This window comes from Anguilla rostrata, chromosome 5 (assembly GCF_018555375.3).
Source record: "Anguilla rostrata isolate EN2019 chromosome 5, ASM1855537v3, whole genome shotgun sequence".
NCBI lineage: Eukaryota > Metazoa > Chordata > Actinopteri > Anguilliformes > Anguillidae > Anguilla > Anguilla rostrata.
In genome coordinates this window covers 39,235,279-39,258,944 of record NC_057937.1, presented here as the reverse complement: position 1 = coordinate 39,258,944, position 23,666 = coordinate 39,235,279, and the positions used below count along the sequence as shown (strand labels likewise).

The window sequence follows — 23,666 nt, the reverse complement described above, 5'->3', positions numbered from 1 at the left end:
GTGACAATCGGACTCCAGTTCTTCAGCCTTCGGATCATCCCTTTGGTTAGTCAGAGAATTTGTGGTTTCCTCAGGACACAACAAGGTACTTTCACCCTCTAACGTCTGTCCATACTTCTTCCTCCTGATTATGCGTAGGACGGCATTATCCAATCAGGATCAGGCATACTGCATGAGAATACAAATGAGCTGTACAGTCTTGGATCAGATGGATAGCAGAATGGATGGACCACATGGATTAGGGGCATCTTGACACTGCATAAGCACCCAACTAAACAACAGAGGCATGGTGGAATATCAATTGGGAAATAAATATACCAGTGTGTTTCGACCGATCAGCCAGAATCTCAAAAGTAGAATAACTGATTTGCTCTTAAGACGCCAACCTCCCCAGTGCACCTTGAAGCAACCGTGGCATTGCACAACTGAAAGATATCATCAGTGCTTTAAATGAGGGACTTGTTCTGGTGCCAGATTTTCTATGGATTTCTTAATATTTACTGCTACAGGGTGTCAGATGCGTGTGATTTAATCGCTTCACCAACCAGTATAAAAGAAGGAATGCCATGGTTTCACAAGCGATGCTAAGCTTTTATGTGAGTCTTATCCATAAAATTTAGATGGTTCTAAGGGCTAAACACTAAAATATAAATGGTGGGGCATAATGAAAACTTACAGTACATAAGAAACAGATTTAAAAGAGTAAAAGAAATGTGCAGTACGACAGTATTCCGTTTTGCAGAAATTCAATTTTTAAGATAAGCACAACAACAACAACCCATAAGCTGAAACTTTCTGAATTTCATTTTTTTATTTAAATGTTGTTTTGTGGTTTTAGGCTGCAAATGCTCAACAGTATATATTGGAGCTCTGAGAGGCATGTGGTATTAATAGGCTGTGTGCTCTCATAAGAAAAACGTGGCTTGTGGCTCAGTGCAGAAGGTTTCATATTTTGCACTGTGAGTACAAGTAAACAAAATGCTGTGTTGACAACTCCAAATATTTAAACAGCTGCTTTGCTGAACTGTTCAAACAGTGATTAAACATCTTAAGAAAATTAGACTGATATCACTGCGCATCATGGATAATTACCTTAATTGGTTTGTAATGGGAGGCTCGTCTCCAAATAATTTTAGCTTGCAGTGTTTACCCTAAGCCAGTGCATGTAGGGTGGCTTTAACATTTTGCAACAATGCCAAATCATCTTGTGGCTGAATGACAGAAAATTTGAGGAAGTTGCTTATTATCTTGTGGAGGCACTCAAGAGTCCCCTCTGTTGAAAGCAAAGCAAGCTGTTTGGGTACTTTAGACAGATATATATGGAAAGCCATCATCCAGGCTTTTCTGACCATAAGGTTCAAGTGGCTTCTTAATTGAATTCACTACTATTAAGAAGAAGAATAAAAAGAAAGAAAAAGCACTCAGGTTTAAGCCAAAGCTAATTCTGTCTGTGGTTCTCCATGAAAATTCAAGGCAATCTGTTTATGGGTGAAATGAAACCAGAAAGCTGGATTTTTGGAGTTTCTCCTTCAGTCGGAAGAGCTGGGGTTAATGGATACAGTAACCTGCTCCTCTCAAGTTTGAGTAGGTGAGAGTACATACATTAGCTAAAGACCAAGCAGTGTGATTTTAAATACAGATTGGCTTTTTGAATCAAGCTACCTCCTGTTTTCCTGAATTAATTTAGTTCAGGCTATCTTTGGTTCATTTGTAATGCTTTCATACAAAGACCTCTAATTTGGAAACAACTCATATAATGTAATTTTTTAAAAATACAGATTTTATAGCTAGATTTAATTCATTAATGTGCTTGCACTTATATTGAGCAAATTCAGGAAAATGATTGCACTCATAGAGTATGTATCAGTACAGTAATTTATGTGAATTCATGCTCAGTTTGGCTAACTTTCTTGCATTTCTCCTATTTCCTGCCACTTACAATATACACTCACTGGCCACTTTATTAGGTACACCTGTTCAACTGCTCGTTAATGCAAATATCTAATCAGCCAGTCACGTGGCAGCAACTCAATGCATTTAGGCATGTAGATATGGTCAAGACGATTTGCTGAAGTTCAAACCAAGCATCAGAATGGGGAAGAAAGGTGATTTAAGTGACTTTGAATGTGGCATGGTTGTTGGTGCCAGGCAGGCTGGTTTGAGTATTTCAGAAACTGCTGATCTACTGGGAGTTTCATGCACAACCATCTCTTGGGTTTACAGAGAATGGTCCGAAAAAGAGAAAATATCCAGTGATCGGCAGTTCTCTGGGCGAAAATGCCTTGTTGCTGGCAGAGGTCAGAGGAGAATGGCCAGACTGGTTTGAGCTGATAGAAAGGCAACAGTAACTCAAATAACCACTCGTTACAACCGAGGTATGCAGAAGAGCATCTCTGAAAGTACAACACATCAAACCTTAAAGCAGTTCTGAAGGCAAAAGGGGGTCCAACCCGATACTAGCAAGGTGTACCTAAAGTGGCCGGTGAGTGTACATCTATACCTTGTTCAGTACAAAATAAGGTTTGGATAAGGAACTCATGCAATGGATTTCTAATTTTACATGGGGTTTGTTTTAGAGGACTTTCAGTTATGTAACACAACTACAAGCTGCACCAGGCATTACAATTAAGCTACATCAAAATGCTGTCAAATACCAATTTTATTTTTTATTTAAATAAATCTAATTAATAAACAGATTGCTATTAATATCATTACCTAAATCACCCCAAATGAGACCGTTCTTCACTGTATTATGGCTTATTTTTCTGTACTGTTGTTTACTTAATAGTGAGGTACAGTGGGAGAGATAGGAGAACAACATTATAAAATATTAAATCTAATACATCTAACATGTTCCCACCGTGCACCTCCAAGTGCCCTGAGAAAGGCTTTACTCAGATGAAGTAACTGAAGAGGATTAAATTACCCTGAAAACTTAAATCAACTTATCAGTCTGAATGCCCGGTCCAATAATTCTAACTTTTGACAGTAAAACTGGTTTATATTTGGGTGTGGTGCAGTAATAGCAAAGGCAATTGTGTAGAATGTTATATTGGTAGCCTACTGTGCAGCTGAAAAAGTAGGTAATATTTTTGTCCGGTGTTATCAACACAGAATTATTCACATGCAGGAAAATTTGTACAAAATCAATTTTTATTCATTTTTAAGATAGTTGTTGATCTTTCACAAGTCTTATTGAAAGGAAAACCTTATAAATAAAGAAGATAATGATAATAAATAAAGAAGCTAATAAAGAATATAGTTATTAAAGAGTAACCTTTCTCTGCCCATGACTGGCAATATATTCTCGTATTTACATTGTAGACCACCTGGTCTCTGTAAGTATACTTCCAGGAGTTCATATCTTCACAGGCATCATGTTCCGCAATGAAAAAATTCACTGTATCTCATTAATGATGTCGTGTTACTGCGTTGTAGAGTTAGTATTTGGCATTGCAGGTAAGATTTTCATATGATACATTACATTTATTTACATATTTGAACATTTTATCTTTAATTTGTCCAGTTGTTTACATTTTCTCCAAGCACACATTTTAAAATATGTATTACATGCAAACTGCTACACTTATTATTTCCACTGAGGTGTATAAGCATTATTACTGCACCTTCATATTACCAAAGTGAAAGAAAAGAAAAGTGAAGAGTTGAAAGTGGTAGGATATTGACAAGGTTTTGCTGATTAACACAAACAAAAAGGTCAGAAATAATTTTGTTAACTTAAGCACAAAATGTGTACCTAGGCCATTGAATTGCGTTGCTTATTTTCCAGAATTCTATTGATGATTAAATTGTGGTAAAATCTGACGATCCCCTGCAATCCCTTTTTTCCCCACTTAGACGGACTGCCCTGATTTACGTGCAACTTGGAAACCACATCCGGTTGTTTCAATAGCAGGGGTTACTCTAATTGAAAATAGTCTTGTTTCTTACCATCTATTTTTACCTTCACCGGAGGAGGAAATGTCACGTCACCACATTTAACAAAAGGGCTGCAATCAGCAGCTGTGCCTGAGTTTTCACAAGGTCACACAGATTACTTGCAGAAAAATTGAATAGCCCAAAAAAACTGGAAATGAATTGAAAGGAGAGTCAGAGTTAGATTGGGAAAGGTCAACTCTCCAAGACACCATGTGCTAATGTTAAAGGTCATGTTCATTCATTTCGCACATGGCATACAGTTTTATAGGAATCCTTCCTATGAAAACCCTGTGCAATCAAATGATAATATATTTAATAAAATGTGTATTTTCCAATTAATGTACCAGAAAATTCTATGATATTTTGCCTATTCCATTTTGAATTGTTTTTTTTTTCCCTTTTTTCTGAAAGTGATTATACTGGCCACTACAGTTTGTTTTTACAGAGCATGAACAGAAAGATTTTTTTCACAGAAGAGACAGCACTTTCATTTTGTCAGGTCCTTCAGTTTTCATACCGGATAACTAAAGGGTCATCCTTCTTTGAGTTTCGGTCCGCTTGTCTTTTAGAATGAAAACACTGTCAAATCCTTCTGCTGAAAAGCCTTTCATAACTCTGAAAATGTCTGACGAAATGACAAAAATCCAAAGCTTTGGGGAAGCAAAATCTGAAGAATATTTTGGAAATAAAAACGTTGGGCACAGTAGTTACATACAGTGAGTTTGCTCTATCCTGCCCGGTTTATCTCTACTCCAAAAAGGGAGGTGAGAGGTGATAAAATAAAACCACTTAACATGATGTCAAGTACCCAAATGTGATTTTGCATAATGACATAACACACATTTAATGATGACTCTCCGCTTTCAGAGTAGCCTTTCCTGAAGTGGAGCATATCTCAACCAAAAAAAATTATATTTGTCTGTTTTTTCAGTAGCTACACTGGCCCATTTGCGATTATTGTGCACAATTATTTTTTTGTGTTATTAAACATTAATAAAGCAGGATATTCACTGAAGTGATCCAGGTTCCATATTTTGCTCAACGGCTTTACCAGCTCAGCTCCTGGAGGAATGTGCAGCATGGCTGAGGAAGAGCAATTTAAAATGAATCATCTCCCCAAGGGCAGATGGTCAGCTGGGCTGATTGTGCCTGTTTCAGACAAGAGCTTAGTACACTGAGATGACGGGGAAACTATTTTGTAATTCCTTTTTACAGAACTATCGGGGCTTTGGAAGGTCGCCACCAGATTCCTCCAGCGCAAATCTTCTGCTCGCTGGGCCTTTTGTTCTGGCTCGGCTGACTGCTGCACTGTTTGAGAATTTGTTCCAGAAGTTTACTGGGGACAATTGTTTAATTTCAACCAACTGGTTGCTTTTCTGGTAGGCTGTCAAATCTGCTTTGGAAGCTGGGTTGAGATGTCTGAAAAACAAGTGTATGAAAAACAAGGCTAATGATTGTACTGTGCTGGGCAGATTCTCAGAACCAAATGGAATGTGCAGTGAAAGCAAAGAATATGTGGAATGCTGTATTTCCAGATAATGTACTTATAGAACTGTTATTAAATCTATATCACAATGCTGTGCTTATGCAAATACTCCTCTTAGGAAAGATTACAAGGCTTTTAATCACAGTAACAATCTGGGAAATGAGCACTTTCAGGTTACGTTGATACACCAGAGAAGGAGGCTAATGTGTGTTATAAACCTTTCAATCCAGCACATTGGTGTTGTCGGTTTTTAAAGTACCTTATAAGGGAGGGGAAAAATGAAAGCCATTCCCACACAGACTGTTTACAGATCAGTGCAGGAAACAATAGCATCTCCAGAAATGAGTCTTTCTGGTACTTTTATCCAAGAGTCATCTTTGCAATCCTTCTCTTGTGCTTGGAGTGCTTGGAAGGTACCATTGTAAATGACAGAGCAAGTGAACAGTGGGGGTGTATAAACTACAAGTTGACTCAAGAGGATGAGCCGGCATGAATGATTTTGTGGGTGTTAGCATAATATCCGTTTAAGAAAACGCTACCAGGGATCTTAGCCAGTTCAGTCATGGAGGATGTCATTTTATGTCTACATGTGTGCCAATTCAATGAAGTTAATGCCTGTCCCCTTCCTCTCCTAATTGACCCTTTAGGGTTCTTTCAGAGAGACTGCATGTGGTGTGATCTACCAAGGGGTGTGCAGTCCTGGTGATTTATGCTGCATGGTAAAGCAACATGCAGCATGAGGGTCCAAGCGAACACAGGAATATCAAACATCTGCCAGGGAATTAGCTCTGATAATATCCATTTAATGTCTAAGATCTTTTAAATTTGCAGCCTTGGCAATGGGAGGGGGGACATGTTCACAGGTTTGCTTTTTGCTATTTGAGAACATCACTAGGCATTTGTCTTTCATGGGCTGACACTTTAAAAAAAAGTATATCGAGTGGAATAAATCATCTTCCATGGTGATGGGATTTAAACTTCGGGAGGCAGGGAGCTGAGAAATGCAGTGGGGAATTTGAGGAGCAGGGGCCGCCCTTTTGAAATTAAAGGTACGGCACTCTGTGTGCCATTGCTGCAGAGCCATTAGCAGAATGCTAAAAGACAGATTGAGATGTGGCGATAGAGAGAGAAAGGCGCTTCGCGCACACCGCTCGATCTCACCTCATGATGAAGCTGTCGTTTCAGCTGGAAGTCTGAGGCTTTCTCGAGTGACACCGCGCTGGCAATTTAAAGTCAATGCGCTTTGTCTGCTGTCACCACGTCTAAGCAGTGAGATAACGGTCTCACAGTTGGCTAACAGGCAGCACAGGCTTTCAACGCTGGCAGTCATTGCAGTAGGACATATTTCATTCTATGTTTAGGCTCATTTCTGTGTAAAATACATGCAACATGTCAGATTATCTGCTCTTTTATTGGTGAGATCCATGGACTGTTAAGGGCATTTTGTGGATGAATGATTTTGTTTTTTAATGTTGCAAAATTATTTAAAAATGTGAGAAAAGATTTCTGCTTTTCAAACAAAAAATAACTAATGAATTTGACGGTCTGCTAAGAACAATTTGAAAAACAGAAGTCAGGGAAGGTCTCCAGCAAGGAGCAGGCATCAAGTACAGTGTTCCAAAGAGATGGGTGTTAATGGTGATTGAAGCTGCACTCCACAACATCATATGACTGTGTTATTTATTTCTCTGTTATTGCTTGTTTACCATTTTTCAGTCCAGTTTCCATATCTTCTTGAATCTGCATTTTTAATCTGCGAGCTAAATAAAAGAGTATTACTCCAGGGTGTCATATTGCTTTCACCTGGTAAACAAGTGCTAAGCATTTCTGTTGATGTTTTTATTATTAATCAGTCCTTTTGAAGGCTGCATTTTGTAGAAGCGGACCCAGGGACGGGGCTGTCCGTCACATTAATCTCGGTCTCCTCCTCGGGAGTTAATTACATCCTGCCTCTTGCACTGCAGCGCTCAGCCTTTACTGCTTCCAATATATTCGCGAGCTCACTTTTATAAGTGAGACACAAGAATTAAGCTTTCAGTGTGTCTGACATCATTTTTCAGAATTCAGACATCTTGACATAACAGTGGCACTTGAGAGCACTTGCCTGAAACCAAAGCCTACCAAGTGTTGTAAAAGCAAGTTTGATCATTACACTTCACCAGAATAACTTGGCAACAGACAGATTGCAAAGGTTTTTCGATTTCATAAAATGAAAGCTTCACTGGGACTTTGAACTTACACCTGTGCTCTTGAGACACAAATGAAGGGAGATCACTATTGTCCACTATTGTGCAGTGAAGGGCCTTGTGTGGATATGTGTGAAATAACAGAGGGTGTGCGTCATACTGGTGGAAAAAGCAATAATAGTCATGTCCGTGTATCAACTGAAGAGTTCTCAGATTGGGTTTCACTAGGATTTTTGCTCCACCCTTAAACCCTTAGAATCTTCATAACACACAGCCCCATACATGCAATAGGCCCACATTTTGTGCACTACTTCTTTTATTCATGAGGAGTCCTGCATGAATCTGTTTTCAGTAACGGCCTTTCGCAGGTATGTTTTATCCCATGTGAATGAGCCCTCCATCCAAAAGGCTTTTTGATAGCGATCTGCTGATGATTTTTCTGATGCCCTCTCAGAAGTTGTAGAGAGCTCACGGCCATCCAGGCTGCTGAACAAGAACGGACGCAGCGAGCACAGCGTGATTGACAGCTCACACATAGCAGCACAGCTCCCCCTCTCGCGCGCATTCCACCACATTCATGTTTCTCAGGAGTGACCTGTCAGAGAGTTTATTGATGGGAAGCTGCCAGGGCTGTATCATCGTCACATGCTTTTTGCTCCAGTATTAAACTTGTCTGAAAGTATAAAACTGCTCTACTGATCTCATGCAGGCCTTTAAAATATTCTATACAGTCATTGGCCCAAACTCAAGCTTTTATCCATAATTAATACATATATAGTGCCCTCCAAAATTATTCACCCCTTAAGACATAGCTTTTCTGTGTGAACTAGACTTGATGTTCATTGCTATGGATAGCTGATACTTTATGAGAATTGTTCTGACCTGTGTTTGTATTTGTTCCAGTGACATTTGCTATGCAATTATTGTCACTTTGGATAAAAGCGTCTGCCGAATTAAATGTCATGTAAAAATGTAATAATGAAGACTAAAATAAACCCTGTCTTCTTTAATGTTTAATGAGATAATGTGAATACTCGCAGGGGATCCTTTGACTATTCCTCCATGCAGAATATTTCAAAATCCTTCAGATCCTTCAGCATTTGCTGACTACCCTCTTTAATTCAAACCACACATTTTTCAGTCAGGATTAAGTCTGATGGCCATTGCAAAGCATCAATTTAGTGGTCAATTTACCATTTTTGGTAGATTTTGAGGTAATGCTTGGGATCATTATCTTGCTGAAAGATCCATTTGTGGCCAAAGCCACATGTGGGGGAATACAATGTTTTTGGCTAAAATGACTTACTGGCTCAGGACTAGAAAATGCAAAACAGCCTCATAACATCAAAGACCTCCCTATCTCCCTTTTGAATTTGGAGCACTTGCACATACAACTGTTGTATTTTTCATGGATGGGTGTGAGTAATGGATTGAACAGTTACTCGTCAGACGCATGCCTACTCAATCTTTTGTATTTTCACATATGCATGTATAACTACATGCTGGGACTTGGCTCCATTTATTAATTTATCATACAATATGTAAAAAGAGAAGAAATGCATCAAAAGAGGATATTTTATTATTTAATATGAATAGACTAATGTGAATATATTTTTTTGCAGTTAAGCTTTTAGCAGGATTATGTCAGGGGGGCTGGGCATTATGCAGTTTGCCCATGGCAAATTTACAACCTCTGTCAATTGTAATGAAAATGTTTCAAAAATTGCGATACCATTGCAATGGAAGCATTACTTAAGTATTCCAGCGAATATAACATATTATTTTCGTTTTGCTAGTAGGCTCTCAACCGGGTAACCTAATGTTAAAATTCAGTTTGGTTTTAAGTCAAAAGGGTCTTGTTATCAGACCAGCTACTGAATTAATGTATATTCAAAACAGGGGCCAAACTATAAACATAGTCAAGCTGTAACCATAGATATACATACTATAATACAGTAGTTTTGTAGCTATAACTACTGTGTAGCACTACTCTCTTTAGTCGTTCATGGACATCAAGCAAGCAGGGCTTGACATCATCACCCGTCACCCGCCAAATACGGATAGAATTCGGGAGTGGCGTGTAACTTCATCACTCTTACCAGCCACTTTGGTGCACTATTTGGCCCACAATACGCTAAGCACTAAGACTTTATTATGATGGAAAAACTTGGGTACTGATGTGCGTTGTTATGCATGCGTGCATTTCCTGTGCAACGTGTTGTTCCGCTCAGTCAAGATGAATCCTAAAAATAGATTCTTCTTTGATTTGGAATCAAGCACATTGTGCAATTAATTGATTTGTGCAATAACTGAAAACCACCATGAAATGTTTTCTATTTCATAATGAAATCCCCCCCCCCGTCCGCCAAGGAAAATTGTCACTCATGTTCCAGTCTGAAAGGCTTTTACTGTGCAGTATGTCACAGTATGAAGTAAATGCCATTGTGGATGGGTCACCGGTTCCTCTAATCTCACGTCTTTATAATTTGAAAGAGGAAGGTGTAAATGATGCAGTTGTGTCAGAGTAAATTCTGAGTGTGTTAAGCATATCGGGGAGAACGTCAGGGATATTGGAGTTGGGGTTCACCGCATCATTTGTCTGCTACATGAGCGCTACAGAAGGAGCTTTGTGGTTGAGGATTGTCCTCATCCTTCACTTCTGTTGTTAAGATGATGGAGTGTATGGTATGTTGCATCACCCTTTTATAAACAGTTCACGTGGGAGATGTTTTCTTTTTTATTTACTGAGGAGTTTATTTGGAATGGCAGGAAACCTGACGGTTTTAACAGATCAGGCTTCTATCGTCTCCGTATTTTTGTAACTTTGACTGTGATGATGCTGATGGATTGTGACATGTCGCATTTGTTCTTGTTTATATCTTCTTGGGGACATGCCCCTTTTTCAAAATAAAAAACTGGATATAAGTCAATTTGGATTTTTTGGATCAGCTGAAACCTTGTGACGATGGAAGGCAGGCTTACTTTAAATCTTTTATGTGTTTATTTTATTCTGGCAATTGAATGGTGAGTGAATGGTGTGTGTGTGTCCTGCAATGGATTGGTGGTCTGAATAGGGTGTATTCCTGCCTCTCACCCAAAGCACGCTGGGATAGGCTCCAGCACGCCCCCGCAACCCTGCCCAGGAATAAGCGGGTATAGATAATGCATGGATGGATGGGTTATTTTATTGTGTGATGCTTCATCCCAGAGAGCACATTGAGAAAGCGATATGGGTCCAACGTAGGTGCTCTGTCGCTTTCCATCTGTGGGAGGAAGTCACAACGTAGTTGTCCGTTGGGAAGATGTCACGACTAAGTTGTTTATCGCTGCTCTGCTATAGAATCCGATTTGTGTCGAAAGTATCCAGCAAAACATCATATCAAGTATTAAACACAACAGATGGCTTGCAGGCTTGCACAGGCATAGAAAAAAAAATATTTGCTATATTTTCTCCCCTTTTCCCCAGACTCAAAAGTCATAGGTTTTACTCTTGAAATCAATATTTATTTCTTTGCTCTCAATCAGAAATGTTTTGCTTGATAATTTTGACACAAATCTGTCAAAAGAAATGAACATTGGCATCTACATTTTTATCAAAAAGTCATTTAACCAGGTCTAATGGGTTGGAGCATAACTGTTCCTTTCTATCATTATGAAGATTACAGTCTCTTCATTTCAGTTGGAATAATTTAGAAAATTTGTGTTTAATTCGATATCTTCCAAAAATAGATAATGCATTAATTTGAGAGATTGCAATATTACAATGGGGAGGTAATACTCTCATCGGTGGTAACAAAAGACCCTGTGGACCTAAAATGTGTACATAGTATGAAGAGTACAAGATTAGTGACCAGATACTTTTTTGTTGCAAATAAAGGAACCCCAATATATGAGGTAGTTCATGCCCTGTCTAGGGGTAGGTGCTGATAGTTACAAAAAGGTTACCTTCTGTAATTGTGAGAGACCAGTCATTCCAGAAAAAAAGTAAGTTAGAGGCAACAATAAGGACTTAATGATATCCAGCACAAGCAATTGAGCCACAGCTGTCTGCACAAAGAGGTGTCAGGAGTAGGAGTTTCAAGTTTAAATTAAGCAGGTGGGGTCATAGATAGTGATGTTCCTTTTAACAGGGCTTGAAGGCTGGCTTCTGTGCTGGCTTCAGGCTTAATTATTGAAGTAAAGGGACAAATTACAACGTTGGACATTTAATTGAATAAGTTGAAGGTAAATAATTTAACAGTGTATATCACATTGTTCAATCTTTAATGAGTCTCATCTAAGGAGATAAAACATGGTGGGCAGTGTCTTCATATAAAGTGGGGTGGAAAAGGCTGAGGGACTTTGGTGTTCTGTAAATGCACAGACACCAAGAGGAAAAAAATAAAAAAAAGATTTAGCTGAGCAGATATGACAGTTTAGTTTTAGGGCTTAATCGTTCATTACGTGCTTGCACCTGGCAGGGAATCTGCTGAGCAGCTGCCTGCCAGGCTGCATCTCAGAATTGCACAGCCTACTGTGACATTCTCAGGCAATATCCTGCGGTCAAATTACGACTTACTCCCCATTTCATGCACGAGCACTCACACTATGTGGCATCTATGCTTCAGCTCTGAAGTATAGACTCCTAAGTTTTTTTTTTTTTAAACCCCAGTTGCAATCTGTAAAATATTTAATGGACAACTCCTACCATTTAAATGAACCTTGCCTGATATCCAGTTTAATAGTTCCCAGCAGACTAGCAGCAATACTTTTGCATTTTAGTGTAATGGATAGCTTCTTCTGCTGTGCATTAAGGCTAAATTAGAGCTGTAGAAATTCACAGCATGCGCCGGAATGTGCTGGAAAATTCCCCACGCAGCTACCATGCATTTATGAACCTTTTTGTCTGTGTTTCATCTTCACCCTTTGCTTTTTAAAATCTGTGTGTGGCATCAAAGGATGAGCAGTGTAGATGTAAGACTGCGGGGAGGGGCTGGCAGCACACAGAGAAAGCAGGGATGAAAATTCTTGAAAATCTTCCATTAAATGGAGCCATGGCTGTTCTCTACAACAGATGCCATTACTGTTGCATTAAAATGTTTTCAGAAACAACTCAATCTCTAGGAGAGACTTTTCCTATGTGGTACACAGTGCTTTGATAGCTCTCTTTGTAGTGGGATTCAATTTTAGATCAAGGAATCCTGAGAGGGCCCCAGTGCTTAAATCACTCCTTTGCTTCTTTGTTTCTTTCTTTCCAGTATGACGTATAGATGAGGGGCTCATATTATTTGGCATCCTGCTCCTCTATTTACAGACTTAATGGTACAGATGGTTCAAAGAAATATTTACCTACTATTTAATGGTTGGGGATATCGATAGATCAAGAGCTCTTGTAAAATGCATGAGCTCCAGCTCTTTATTAAATGGGAACAAATGACAATCTTGACTTTTAAGACTTGTTTGTGCAAGCCCTCTTAAAAACACAATTCAACACTTCAATAAGCCTCTAATGCAGTATTGATATTCAATTAAACCAGCCTGAAATGAAAAGTTGAAGTTTGTGCTCTAGCTGTTGAGTGTTGGCACAGTTAATGGTCACCAAATAAAATTTAGAGTCAACTCTTTGGAGATAATGTGGTCTGAAAAATCAATTCAAGAGGCTGAATAAGGATTGAATTAATGTCTGTAATTCTTCTTTAAAATATTATTTTTTGCTTGCCTCTGCATGTTTCCAGGATGTTATGAGCTGTGAAATACATCATTTGCACTATTGCTTCTCATTCAGGAAAATGTTGATGAAACTATGATTAACATCCAAGCATTGCAATTTAGGTGCAGCAAGTAGCATGCAGAAACCTATTGGATAATCATTTTGCTCTCTTAAAGTTATGGGCATCTTAGTATTGACACCTCATTAAGTCTCGAATGGTCTTTAACCCTTTAAGGTGTAAGATCTAAAATCTCAACAAAAAACGTTTTCAACAAACAAAAATGCCAATTTACTCACACATACAAATCCTGGTCTATAAGTCATTAATTAAAACATGAAAAATCTAGGCCTGCCATTAAACATTGATATCAAAATGAGGCAAAGTTACAAAATGAGGCAGAGCTATCTTAGCTCACACAATTTAAACAAGCCTTAATCCCAAGATTAACAAGCCTTAATCCCAAGAAATGCTACCCAGTGTTTCCTAAATTATTTCATATCGTTTGGTGCTTTTGTTTGGTGCATCATTATAGATAATGGATGGATAATTCAATGTGCTTTTCTGGTTTTTGTGTGTTTTTAAGATATGTGGAAATATAAGCTTTTTTTATATCAAACACGTAGGCCTGAAATAAATCAACATTTGTCCTTAACTTTGTTTTTGTTATTCAGTGCCAATACAGTTTTTTTATGCACGAGTACAGCTTGCCAAATTGATATAGATGATTGCTGAACTCATCGAACTATGACTGTGAACAGAACAGCGAACTCATGCATTTAACCATGAGTCAAATTTAAGAGCAAATGCTGATTGAATCCAGGATGTAGATTATCCTTGTTGCTGTTCTGGCACTGCCGTTTATCGTTAAACATGATATTTGTGCATGCTTTCACCCAGTGGTTATGTGGTAATGAAAATGTCCAAGTACTATTTTCCAGTTGCTCCACAATAATAATTGTGTTTGGTGTGCACAGTAAAGCCCCCTCTCTTAACCCCCAGTGTTTTTCCACAGTGGAAGTTATGATATTATTTTTAACCAGCCTTTCTAAAATGGCTGCTTCATAACAATGACCTTTGTTGAATATCCAGTTTCATCATTTGCGTGCCACACTAATGTGTAAATCAGAGGGTTTGTACAATTTCAGATGATTATGTGAAAGTGGTACATTTCTAAATGACTAATGTGCATTTCAGCACAGAATTAAATGACTTTATTTTTTTTTTACAAATATGTGGTGGTGAAATAAATATTCAGTTTTTTATATTTTCATAGTTTTATGGGCTAATGATATTTCTAGCATATTGACATGTCACAGTGAGCAGCTGTTATTCTGGCATGTGTGATTTGAACGGTACCCAAGGAATTTCCATTAACAACGCCTCTGTTTGTGTTTCAGGCCAGGGCGTTTGTGCGCGAATTATTTGTGCCTGTTGTAATATTTTAAGTTGCAATGGTCCATGGTCAAACCTTGTGCGTGATCAAACCTTTCATAGTGAAAGCAGGAAAGATCCACCTGTATATTTTTAATGTAGAATTGGGCAGAACCACATTTCCACACACCCATCTCTGGCATGGTGCTATTTTGTTTCATCAGATCATAAAATGTCTAAAAAAAGTGTGCTCCAGTGACCTCACGGTCTCAATAGATCTCCCAGAAAAGTGACTGATTATTTCTAGAGCATGCCAAAATAATTAGAGACAATTGCAAATGCAGTGGGTGAAATGTGAATGTTGCATTCTTTTTTTTTTTTTGAGTTGTGGATCTGGAGTTGTAATAGATGGCAGATTGTGGCAGTGCACTACGACTGCCTTGATTGTGCCTCAAAGCTTTGAAATTACAGCCATTGTGATAATAATAATGGCGCCACGGTTACTACCATTTTGTGATGGTACAAAGTAAATAGTTTTTGCTTTGTAGAAAATGTGTCTTAAAAAAAAATTTCCATATAGATGTGAAATGTCACTCAACACATGTATGCAGACAGTCAGTTGGTGGCACTGTGAGCAAATATTGCCCAGGTGCAGGACATGTGCAAGCTTATATTTACTGTCAGAAGGTTTAAAGAAAGAAGAATGCTTGAGTCTCGGTTTGTGCACCATTGTGTGAATTGGCTCCGGACGTTTAGGAAACCATCATAGAAATGGATTTGAAATGGTGTCAGAACTGATAATATAAATGTGGCCACCCCTCAAAGCCAAAAAATGTACCCGTTCACTAAGAGGCAGTTCCAGTCGGAATGAGGACATTACAGTTTGTAATAATGTACAAACACAATTCTACATTGATTTTTCAACTTTAGTGATGAAAATGTAATATATTGATACATTGATAATAATGACACCAGCATGCTAGCTTTAACTTTAATATGCTTGAAAACTGTAAATGCAAACGGTTCAATGGCAGTTTCCTAGAACATGGAATAGATAATGACACCAACACTGTGGCAAATCATTAAATAGATTTCTCAGTGTCCTTCAATTCGCTAAAAGTTTGCTTCAAAAGAAAATGAGCCAAAAGTAAACATATTAGCCTTAAGTAACTTATGAATAAATGTAAACTATGTTCAAGTAATTTGTTTTGATTTAATTCAAAGGTGGTAAAGCATCTATACAAAGAAATGACTTTGTAATTAAAAATGACTTCACATAAGGACTTAATAGCCAGTGGTGCCATTTCATCACGAGGTAAAATAATAAAATTGCGAGCCTTGAATAACCTAGTTCAAGAAAAAAGATAATTAAATAAAATCAGTGACCTGCCTGTCTTCAAAGTTGGTCTGTAACAGCAAACATTTTTGATTCCATTTTCACTTGTCGTCATTTTTAGTGTCACTGTCCCTTGATTTCTCTTGATGTATATTTACATAATTATAAAATACAGAATAGCCAATTTCTCACAAATGCACTATGGTGCAAGGACTTGAATATATTTAACATATTTGCTGCAAAGAAACTATTTGAAAAATAAATCATGATTTCTTTGTGGGGTGGATGATTTAAGTGGGCCAACACCCCCTTCTGCTCACTCTAGCGAAAACTGGCAATGTAGCATGCACTACAATGAATTTCCCATTTCAAATTGGACACTGAGCATTAGTTGACATACCGATTGATGTTGTGTCTTCTCTTAAAAATAAACAATTTTTCCCCAAGGCTGTGAATTAAACCGCATGTCTTCATGACACATAACAAAAAATTCCCCAGTTGTTAGGAATGTCAAGAGACTACGTGGATATTAAACATGTTCTTGTTTATTAATATTTTTAATGAGGCTTATATTTTGCCTCAGAGTAAGCCAATGCAGAGGTAAAATTTTGATATTATTATGAAGACTTTATGCAGCATAATTCAAAACCCTTCATGGACATCACAAGTACGTGTTACTTGTACATTTCAGGTTTTTATAAGCCCTCTGAGAGGGTGCAACATTGATACGCTTGCGAAAGCCGCTTGTTAATATAACCCATTTTTTTACATTACATCAAATTATTGACGCACCTGTCAACAACAGACAAAATACTATATCCAATTTGATTACCAGAAACATTATGGAGAATAATGTACTCCAGTCTGACGGGTGAAGGTTTTCTGAGCCAGATGAAGTATTCAATGTTCACCGTTAGTGCATGCATTATATTCCAACACAAGCTGAATGTGCATCAGTGTACACATTTTTTTTAATGCAGATCTGGGGACTGGCCTGAGATCAGGGAGCCTTGTTAGTGTACCTCTATTCTGTAATCCTGCTTTCTGACCGATGGTTGGCTGCCAGTTCTCTGTGTCGTGTTCATTGTACAGTACATATTTGCAAAGCCAGTTTCCAAGGAGACAACTGTTATGCCTTACCTGCTGCAGCTGGACACAATCAATAGCAGAATGACCTGTCCATGTTTATATAAAGTGGCCAAGGCTCTTGAGATTGTTAACTAACAGATATACTGTATGGTGCGGTGTGGAGGCGACAGCATGTACTGTAGCTCTGGATTTTTTGAATAAAGTACCTAGAATAAAGTTTGACATAAATGTATAAAATTGACCAGAGCCCACCATATTATTAAAAAGAATCCTGATGTTTGTCATGATGATATAAAATTTGCAGGGTGAAGGAAGCAGACCTGCTTTAAGTGATGTTGATGTGAGATACACTCCTGATGTTTAGCTCTGGAGCTGTGCCAGTGGAGCACCGCTTGGGGCTGCTGCAAGAACACAGGCTCCATGACCAAATTTATTTTCAGCACACCATCTCGGGCCTAATAGGTGTGGGTTTAGCAGCTTAAATGGTATGGTCATTTTCTGTGGGTCCTGTGGGAGGAGTAACATGTGAGACCTCAGGGAGACCTGGTCAGCCACGTTAGCCTGTCTCACCAGCCAGCTGGTAGAAAAGAAAGGAGGATTTTATGAATAAGTTTAATGTGGAGCACTGTGTATCGAAGTGATACTGCACATAGACACATAAAAAAATTCTGACATATGGTACGTAGTAGAACGTAAGAGCCAAAATAAATATAGACTGGTAGTCCATAATCAGAGCCATCCCTAGACATTTGGGGGACCGCTCCAGAACATTGGCACCTTTCGATTCTTCTGCTGTCAAAGGAAGGCGAGAAAGCGGGGCCCTAGGCATGGTGGGTCTGCCTCGTGGGAGGGACGGATCTGTCTATAATGGATAGTACTATAGCCATACTTTACTGCTTTCAAAATGCAATTCAATCCAATCCATGTGAGCATTAGTATGTGTGTCTCTGTATTCATTTTTCCAGTGTTTAAATAAATATTTCCTAGTAAGCTTTGCTTGGTGTCAATGAAACGCTTTGGTCTGACAGTGAAAAAGGACTATGTGGCGAAACAGAAACAATTTGATTAGATATCTGATCTTTGAAGTCATTACATGCAGAGGCATTACCTCCCTGATGAGATTAAAATGAAGAATATATATCAAACAGCCTGGAAGATGATGAATTGTTTTGAGATGTTATATGTTTATTTCTATAATTCTTCTTTGCTTAGGGAATGCTAAGATGCAGCACCACACTCGGTTTTTTATCAGCACGATGTGCAATCACAAAGAAATTACTAGCATTAATTGAGCCTATTTATTAATACTGTTTAACTTACATAAATGATACAATAATAATATTAATTATGTGTAATGCTCAGATTTTCTGGTATGGGTAGGCCAACTGACATTTCACTAAGAATAATCGTTATTTGTCTTTTCATTCATCAAGAAAAACTTCAAGAGTTCAGGCATCCTAGATCATACCTCTAACTAGAACAACCACATTCTGCCTATCCCCTCCACCTGCCATTTTTGCTTGCCCCCAAATGAAAGTATTGAGCTGGCACTTTACTCTTTGCCTATGTTTGTTTGGAAACCCAAGATAAAAAGTTTGCTTGTGAGTGCTAGTGAGTGTTTCTCCCAGTAACAGAAATTAACTTCCCAAAAAATAAGAGAGGTTGAAGTCTGGCACACCCCGAAAAACAATGATGAATGGTTTCTCTCTCCATACAGAATGGACAATGGTGAGATACTGCTGCTATATTTCTTTATAAAACTATTTGCTGAAATGACCCAGTGCAGCACCCTCCAATGTAGATCCCCAACCCTCTTGGTTTACATTAGTTTGTGCAGTGCCCTCCATGCCCCCACTTAAACCGCAAATAAGCCCTCCATGGGGTATCTGTAAGAGTACAGTTTTTTCATGTATCACTTTTACAACCATTTGTATGTTTTTCCCTTGAGTCACCTCCAGTACCACATTTTCCATCTTCTGTTTATTTATTAAAGGACCTGAAAATACAAGCCTGAAAATCCTGGGAGAAACTGGCAGCCCAGGGAATGGATCTCCATGAAGGCCCGTGTTAACGGCAGTCTCTTAAGAGCTGTCTTTTCTCCTCAGACAATTGCCTTCCTCCATCCCTACAGCACTCTGGAGGCATAACTTAAAGACCTGACCCCAAGGCACGATCCAATATTCTCCACCTTGTGCATTTTCAGCCCAGCTACGTCCATTACCTGCTGTTGCTTGGTTTTTGAAGCGCAGACTAATTCAGCCAGCCGTAGAAAAGCCGCGCGGCTCATATCCAGTCTGGAGCCATATACCACCGGTTCTTACAGGAGCCAGATAACAGCTGTAACTGGCCCCATCCACAGTGCATCAGGAGTCCCCATGCAAGCAATAGTCTGTTATAAAAGGCCAGTAGTCCATGCAGACTAAGCCCTTTGCAGTTCATGAGAAAAATTGTTTTATCCATGCTCAATCCACCTGCTTTCCTCAGAATAACACAGGTGAAGGCTCTCCAGACTATGTCTCCTGGGCTATTGAGGAGACTCTGAGTGAACTGTAACCTGAAAGCAGCCCCCCTGGTCCCCAGATGCATTAGCCCTTGCCCTCCTACTCCTTAGGCAGGTACTGGACACTCTGGGGGATCCACTGTAATCGGTCCCAAAAGAAGTCCAGTATCACTGCCTGAACCAATGCCAATAGCCCGGGAGGAGGGTCCATGCATGCCAGGCAATGCCACAGTGCTGCCACCACCAGATTGTTAATTGCTAGTATCCGTCCTCGATAAGACATCTGTGGTAGCAAGCTTTTCCACTTCCTCAGATGACCATTTACAGTACACCTTTCCAGTTTTTTACACAATGGTGTCATCTCCCAGAAAAATGTCCTGATACTTCAGCTCACCACGTTCCACTGTAGGCCCCCTGGCAGATTAGGCAGTCCTCCTCTCCATTCCCCCTCTTGCAAGGCTTCACTCTTACCCCAGTTAACATTTGTAGATCAGATGACCTTGAAATCATTAACTGTACTGTTCAGCACATCAACATCTCTCTGATCAGTTATAACAACAGCAACATCATCCACATAAGTTTGGTATATGCTGTGTAACTTGGAATTTTCAAGTTTTTCAACTTTAATCTCTGTCCTGATCTTGTTCAACAGGGGATCAGTGGCCAATGAGTACATTTCACTCAGTGTGCACCCCTGTCTTATTCCCTACTCACCTTAAAAGAGGAACTCAAACCACCGTCAGCACATTTCAATGTCCTGATACAGCACCTTAATATTGCCATTAAAACTATGATTAAAACCGAAGGCCTCAAGGCCCAGAGGGTTTTTCCATAAATATGGATGTTCAGCCCTGTCAAACGCATTGTTCTAGTCTAAGGAAATGAGAAAAACGTCAATTCCCAGTTGTCCACAGATCGCCAAAAAAATCATAAATTAAAATGACATTATCAGTGATTGTCCTGCCAGGCACGCAATAGGTGTGGTCTGCCCCAATAACCTGCCCCATCACTTCTCTCAACCTGTTAGCTAGAGCCTGAGATGAGTTTATAATCTGTGCAGAATAAGACACAGGTCTCCAGTGTTTTATTTCTTTAGGGTGGTCCTTTTCTGGCAGAAATGTTACAACTGCTTGCCTACAACTCAATGGTAAAAACTGTCATTTAGCACAGCTAGTAAGTCTTCATGCAGCACCTGTCAGGAAGCCTTGTAAAAGTCTGTTGGCAGCTCATCAATTCCAGGAGCCTTCCCAATCTCCATGCCCTGTAGCACTGTGTAGAGTTCCTGCTGAGACAGAACCCCCCCCATCATAGAAACCGTGGGCCACTTCTGCCTCCTCCCCCCATTCATAGAAATATAGCTCTAAAGAAGTCCACTGTCTGTCTGTCACATTGACGGGGCATCCATCTTTGCTATACTTTAGAATCTCAACTGAACCAGAAACCACTGAGCTCGTATGCGTAGCAGGTCAACCAAAGAGGGTTTTTTTTCTGAAGATCTTGAACCACTGCTCTTTCTCTTGAGGTCTCAACCAATGTTTGAAGGCCTTCTATTTCAGTCTCTTAAGCCTTTATAAATTGTGTGATGTCTCGTGTGACACAGAGAGTGTACTGCATACACAGCTGTTTAATCCTTACTTTCCCACAGTCCCACTGTTGTTGTAAAGAAGAATAAATGTTCTTTCTTTTTCTCCATGTCCCCCCAAAAAAACTCAAAAACCTGCTTAAAATTAACATCCTGCGAGAGTGTGGTGTTAAAATGCCAATAAGTACTACCAGGCTTAATGGTTTGCAAGGAGAATGTCCCTGACACCAAGCTGTGATAAGAAAATCCCACAAGTGTAATATGACACAGTTTCTGGGAATCAAGTTAGTACTTAAACAAACAAATTATATCTAGCCCCACCACTGAAATAACATTATCTCTACTGTGTGTCCAAGTATATGGTTCCTGCTTCCCATGGACATACCTCCAGTCATCACACAATTCATGAGTCTCAATAATCTTACAGACCATTCTACTGGCCAGTGCATTTGGCTTTGTGTGATTCCTATCCAGTGTGTCCTGTCTTGTACAATTAAAATCTCCAACAACAAAATCTCCAACAACAAAACATGGCTAAGTTAATATGAACAAGCACACACTGAGATTCCTTTCATCCTATTAAAATAAAAAATAAATTAAGTGTTAACAGCGTTACATATAGTGAATTTGTAATTGCCTCTATCTGTTCGAGCTAATTAATCAATTTAATAAGCCATTAGACTAGATGATTTAACTGCCGCATATGCAAAAGAGAGAGAAAGAGCCGGCCCGGAGCTTTCCTGTAACCAGTCCCCCACCCTTACAGAGATAAGTCCTGGATGTCACGATCAACCTCAACACAGAGGGAGGTGATATTTGAACTCAATAACTGCTTCTCTCTTACTGTGTGAAAGAATACTGTCTGCACTAATGGCATTTCAGGCTGCAAGGTATGCACTAAATATGCTTAATCTGAAAATAGTAACTTGACTGTATACTTCCTAGGGCTTTCTTTGTTGAAATTAAAAAAAAAAAGTATGAATGTCATTTTTCCATGTTAATCACTCAGCTATTATCCCTCCTGTTACCCCCAATTTAGTAGTTTAAAGGGTAATTACACCCTAGATTGCTGCTTTCAACTGCAAATGTGTTTGTATGCCTACTTTGTAATAATATTTTAATCCATGCCATTATACATTTCTCAAACATCAGAAACTGGAAATTGTAGAAAATGTTTTGGTGATGCCCACTTCCAGCATTCCTCTCTGGCTCTGCCCAAATTGTGACATCAACGTACCTCTTTTGAGGTACAACTGCGTCATGTAGATGTCGAGTGGGAAAATTTTTGTTGCCCACAAATTTGTCTGTTTATTTTTTAATACAACGGAACACTGCTGGCGCCTGATTGGCTAGATTAAAAGGGGTGTGACACCCTCAGTTTTAGTCTGTCCCCACCTACATAAGTAATTTTAAAAATGCAATAATATGGGCCTGGAGCAGCGGTGGAGAGGAAGGTGGAGATTGGAGGGATGCTGGGATGGGGTTGAGTTGGGGGCAAGTGTAGCTTCCATACAGACACCGAACTGTAGCAAGGTTAATTTGGCACTTTCCCAATATGATCTTACATAACCAAATAGTTAGGTATGCTTCAACCTTGAAACAAAACGGAAAATCACGTTTGCTAGCGAGCAAACTAAATATTGATCAACACGACGTGAGTTCGGGCATTGACTTGCTCAAGTAGAAGTAGGTTTTTAATGAGATTTTGACCACTTCTACATCACAGACGAAACAAAACTTTTCACTGTCCGGTGTCAGTGCATGGCTATTTTTATGCACAAAGTACGGTGGCACAGTTTAATTATATTTTTGTTTTCCTTTACAGTAAGCCTAACGTAGTGGATGAAATGGAGACAGGATACTGGATTTTAGGACTCAAAAAACATGATTTTGTATTTATTACCCCTTTTAAGCATTACAGTCTAGGGACAACTAGATAATTGAATGTGGATGATACAAATTACTAATGCATACAGTACATAAACTGAATGAGAGGCATTTGTTTTTGTTTTGTTTCCATTGGACAGATGCAGTGTATGTTTTCTCGAAATACTTGAGTGTAATTTATTTCACCTACACCAATAAATTCATCCAAATGGATGCATTAGTTGCTAGATGAAAATGCCAATGCTTGAATGGAAAATATATTAATTTTATGGAAATGCATATAAAATGAATACACATAGATGCACATGTATTATTTCAGGGTCTGCCAGAATTCAATCAAAGTAAAGGCGTGGATGCTGCCAACTGCTCTTTTCTATGAGCTAAAAATCAGAGAATTATGTCAAAATGGAAGATTATCATGCAGGTGATAAGTATCACTAACTAATACATTATTTTTCTTTTAAGGACATATTGCGTCTACTGTTGAATGCAATTTTTAGAGACGTTCGCTCACTCTAAATAAAAATCCATCGTCTTCTAACCAAGTTTGATATGTGTTAAGACTTCTTGACAGTGATCCATAATATTCTCTCACATTCT

General features: G+C 38.9%; 1 protein-coding gene and 1 long non-coding RNA gene across 2 annotated transcripts in view; one reads left to right on the top strand and one right to left on the bottom strand.

Annotated features, from left to right (window-relative positions):
* Positions 1-23,666, top strand: part of spon1a (spondin 1a) — a 94,099-nt gene that overhangs the window by 33,141 nt on the left and 37,292 nt on the right. The window lies entirely within an intron of this gene.
* The window catches only part of LOC135255250 (uncharacterized), a 36,396-nt gene continuing 23,510 nt past the window's right edge, over positions 10,781-23,666 (bottom strand). The window contains exon 3 of the long non-coding RNA XR_010330131.1: positions 10,781-10,874. This is a non-coding gene — a long non-coding RNA (uncharacterized LOC135255250). The remainder of the gene's footprint in view (positions 10,875-23,666) is intronic.